Genomic DNA, 5,364 nt, shown 5'->3' on the forward strand with positions numbered 1-5,364 from the left:
GCTCCCCTCATGGTCATTTCCTCTTATTGATTTCAACTACGATATCATTAATGGTCAAACGTACATGGCAACCTTCCAAGGTGGAGTAGATTTCTAAAAAAGGAGTACTTATTCACTGGCATACACCCAAGCGCACCCATACGGCTTGAAAGGAAAGCTATATAGAGCTTCTACAGACACCCTGTAGTTGCTGGACGTCCCGCGTAGCTCGTGGTAGCATATCCGACAATTCTGGACAAAAGCACTTTTGATCGGGAAACCTTTTATTGAGCACAATTTTTTTTCACATCATGAAAGGTTCCACTACAGCAATCAATACATCCGCAAATGACCCAACGGCAGTCTTGAATTTTTTTCCATTAGCGTTTTTTCTGTCGTCAGAAACGTTCCTCGTTGGTTTTCTATCGTTGTGTTAACTGTCCAATACCATCGAGAAAACACTTTAAAAAAAATATTTGCGCAATGTAAGAAGAATGGACCATTGCCTTGAATGTTACCGCAGAAGTATCCTACAACTTTTCAATTTTCGAAATTTTTGTCCGAAATTGTTGAACATGGAGCGACTGCTCCAGTGAAGCGGTGCGCCCGACATCGAAACACTAACTAGGACGAATTTTTATTTAGCTACAAAGTTTCTGTAGAAGCAGTATAGCTTGCTTTTGAAGCCGCATTGCGGTGGTCGGATAGACGCCAATGAGTAGTTACTCCCTTATTAGGATATCATTAAGTCATGTTTGTTTCCTGATCCATCCCAGTCGAAAAAACGAAAGAACCGGGTCAGAAATGAGACAGAATATTTTGCTGTTTGGTCACAACGATAAATTTTGTTTTTGTTTTGCTGTATCTTTTGTAGCCCAGTAATTCCTTTTCTGTGACACTTTTCTGTCGACTGTAGTTCCATAGTACATTTCTGCAGTAAGTACACAAAATTCTGCTGTTTCTATAAAAATTTTTGTTCTTGCTACAAATTTCAGTCAAAAACTTTGCGGAAAATCTGTAGCGACAGCAGAAATCTTACGTTGCGTTTTCGACCTGGAGTCTTCTCTCTTCCTGTCTATGAACCTCGCACCTATCATTTATTGCGCAGCTCGGCCGCGCTGTCTTTAACTGCATTTGAAGCCTCGTCGTTACGTAAAGGTTTGCACCTTTTAGCCGAAGTGCTGGCAAGATACAGCTGTTGTATACTTTCTTCTTGGAAGATACTGGTAAGCTGCTATTCATGACCGGAGAGCGCTATCAGTGCACTTCAATCCATTCTTTTTCTTGTTATATTTCTCCAGTGGCTGGATTTAGTGGTTACTACACGCCCTAAGTAGATGCAGTCTCGGACAACTTCCAAAGCGTCTGACTACAGTAAGCTATTCAGGTTTCCCGGGACTATTGGCGATTATATATTTATTCATATTAACATGAAGATCTAGACATTCTTGTCAGCATGGGGTCGATAAAAGTGAAATCATGTTTTCCCGCTTCGCACCTTTCCTCACAGGGAGTTTATAACTTTCCCCATCAAAGCCTATAGTTGCGCTGCAGCCGCTCTAAACTTTACATATGCCTCTTCACTCTTCACAACCTCCTCACTCAGTGCGCAAATAACCGCTCATCTTTGAACTGAGTCATTCTTTCAAGCTATGAAAGCTACATATAACGAATTATACTCTAATAATTGATCATCTTAATAATGGTGTTGATGGGATTTAATGTTGCGTGCTTTAGGGAAGCCATTGCGGTCCTCCCATTCACTGAAGTCTCGGTCGCATTTATTTTTTTAGCGATTCTTGTTGTAAATGCCTTGCTGAAATCGCACGTAACGAAGCTTGTTTATGAAATTATTTTGGTCCATTTTACCGCGCGGATTCACTCAGTGAAAGCAAAGGAAACATTCCGGAATATGGAGTTGTTTCTAGGCTTATAATTCTAGTTCGTGTTCGGTAACCATCCTTTTCCAACTGATAATATCAACGCTGTTTCCAGCCGTATTACGGACAAAAAGGTACAAACTTGTAAAGAATGAAAATAAAAATTTGGATCGACCATCAGCTAACCTGATGCGAGCATCGTGCGTAGGCAGTGGTTTTTTTACCCGAATGCTTTTATGATGATATTTCTTTCATATGAAACTCCTGGTTGGCGTTGTGATAATCAAAGCACTGGTAGAATTATCATACCAGTTATTTTTCACGCCTAATTCCAGTGCTCTAAGTTACGCATATTATATACAGTACCCAGGCCCCTTCCTATGTTTACATTCACGTACAGTGTACGCATTTTAAGGAGCCATGGAAGCCGGGGAACACAAATCTGAACGTCAAATAACCACCGATTTACTTTTTAAAACTGACTGCGACGTAGGTGCGCATGCGAAATACGTGCGGGCCTTACTCATGGCAGTTTCACAGACGATCTAAACGGCAGGTGGCGCGACGCAGTTTCTGCCTTTCCACTTGGGTGCAAGTGCCGCGAAACCGGTTTGACTCCTTTCCACTAGGCTGCAGCAGGCGCGCTAACCTCCGTTCTACATTGCTGGAGCTTGCGTGCACCGGTTTGTTTTAAGGCTTTTTAATGGCTCATGCTCGCGGTGTCCGTCCGTGCGCTGGAATCGTGCCAACTGTGGCCTCTCCTCCGCACAGCGGCGCAACCTCATCCCCTCCTTAGCAACCGGCGCGCCGGTGGGGGCGCAGCTGTGCATAGCAGCCGTGACGTCACACAGCGGTAGAACGAGCCCGCGCGCGTGGTCGATGGCAGCAGCACCGCCGCTCCTTCGCCAGACATCTCGTTGCAGTCGAGTGAGTGAGACGCGTGGCTCCGAAGCGGCCCAGTGATTCTGCGCTAAGCGGTTCGGGGAAGCAGTAGTAGGTTGACCACAAGGCTTTCGCCAAGAACACTTTAGAATTTCCAAAGTGTCTTCGGTATTTTTTTTTGACATGGCTGCCTCGAAGCACTTTTTACAATTCCACCAGGACACACATAACGGCTTTTTCGCTAGTGAGATTTCCCGCTCTCCCCTTTGCGTTTATTATTTGCTCTTACATTTCCTCTAAATGTGAAGCAGGATTAACATCTCTCCACAAGCGACCTGCCAATCACGGCAAACACGACGCCGTTTTCTCTAGTGGCCCATCTAGTGCTAGCGGAGTCCACATACCTACCCTGGAAGCTGGCAAGCGAACGCTTCAACCGCAGAGAAGACTGCTTTTACGCCAGCGAGGCATATAGTGATAGCGCAACAAAAAAAAGGTTGCCTTGAAAATCGGCAACGTTTATCGTCGCTGCGTGGAAAGAATACGAGCCAGATACTTGCGTTGTAGGTCAGGCCGGCCTGATGGTCTGCTCTGGTGTCCCTAATTATTGTATTGATGATAGCGAATCCGTTAAAGACAGAAGTATTGAGTGATCCTAATAATGGCTGGCGTACAAAGTTATGTAGGCTGTCGCGTATTTTTAGGGGTTCCCAGAAGCTCGCACTGCAAGGAAAAAATATATATGTAGATAAAATGAAATGTATAAAATATAAACTATTAATTACGAGTGATCCCACAATGTCTCGTGCAATAGTCTAAAAACTTCGCCTCTAATAAGGACCTTTTCGATGTAAACCGCTATTTTTAAATGGTTTAACGTCCTAGAGCGATTCAGGTTATGGGGGACGCCGTGGACAAATTGGCTCTTAGGCGCAAAATACTAGAGAAGGTTTATTGCTGAATGTCTGATTTGTATAAAGGCCACTGAAAATGAGACCTTAGCGTGACAGCATTGCTTATTATGTTTACATGCTACCGACAATATACAGGTTGTTTCGCCTAAGACTACACAATTTTTAAAAATAAGCTTTCTTAGTTAGCAGAGCGCTTTTCTCGGCATAGCATTGACAGAAGTGCATAGTACATCAAAATACAGATAAGAACTGGTAACTGGCATGATCATTAACTGATATTACATAGTTAACTTTCTAACTATTACTCTTAGGTTCCTTAATTACTAAGATGTGTGTAACCCACCGTAAGTAGTATCAATATCAATTTTTAGAACTTCAAAAGCTCTGTTACACTCAGTGCTGTGGCCCAGCAAATTTTGGCTATTTCCACGAGTTACGTGCACCGGAGAGGTTCCTTTGACTGGAAGCTTCTCGAAAGCACAGGTATTTTGGTGCGATGCTGCTAAAATTTGTTGGACTACAGCGCCAAAGGTAAACGAAACGTATTTTCTACACTATAAATACTGATATGGATATTAAATACGGTGATCTACACGCCTCTCAAAAATTAATGAGTTTAACAGTAATAGCTAAAATTTCCCGTCGTCTTCTTTTGTGTCCCTGTTCCTGCGCTGTTTTTTCTCAAGCTAAAATGTTACCTATTCAATATTAGGTAAAGGGCCTGCTAGTTAGTACGTCTTAGCTGTATTCTTATGTTCGCTTACGTCGCTGACAATACTAGAAGAAAATAGTGGTCTTCAGACCAAAAAGCCTTTTTTTAGAAATAACGTGAAATCTTAGGTGAAACACCTTAGGTTTACATGCATTTTTCACCATTGTCTCCAACTGTGCACGTCTAATAATGTGATCCACCGTCCATCAGAAGAGTACCTTATTTTGGACCAAATCAGTGCCCTATGCTGATGCAGATTTTAATCGCAGGCGTGCGTGAAATGTGAACTAAGCGTTGAAAATCAGAAGTAAATTGAACTAAAAAATTGATGGCGTAAATATATATCAGACACTCGGGGAATTGTTTTTTTTTGTTCGCCCTACGTGGTCACTTGTCCCATATGAATACTTTACCGAGACTGGTCAATATTACCATTATGGCATTGTTTGGTACTATCTTCATCGGTTAAAATGCAACCGTTTTATACGTTACTTTAATTCACTTGGCTGCTCTTATTCCACATTGTATATGCTGTCGCAGAAGAAATTCCCTCCTATTTTCTCTTCACTTCGTTCACCAGCGATAATATTTGTATTCTGTCATAAGCATGAAGTCAAGAAAGGTCCATAAAATAGTGAAAAGGAAACGAATAAAACCAACAAGTAAGGGTTCAGAAGACCGAGGAGAAAAAAACAAGCGTGCTTGTGTACAAACAGTCCAAACCAGACCAATGATCATACAACTACACAAAGTGCGCAGGAAGCACAAAAGCAGGCAGGCAGGTACGCGAAAAACAAAATAAAAGCCTGAAACGAACGAAACCAACAAACAAAAAGGAAGCAGGCACATCAACATATAAAAAGACATAGAGAGGAAAAGCAATGACGAAAATAATGTGCCAAATAGTGAAGACAACATGCCACCATGCATACAAAAACACGAACATTAAATGAAGAAAACAGACGACCAGTCAGAAGCAGTAAAACTATTTGCTTAA

Source organism: Amblyomma mixtum, chromosome 4 (genome assembly GCF_055824585.1).
Source record: "Amblyomma mixtum isolate Tamu chromosome 4, ASM5582458v1, whole genome shotgun sequence".
NCBI classification, from domain to species: Eukaryota; Metazoa; Arthropoda; class Arachnida; order Ixodida; family Ixodidae; genus Amblyomma; species Amblyomma mixtum.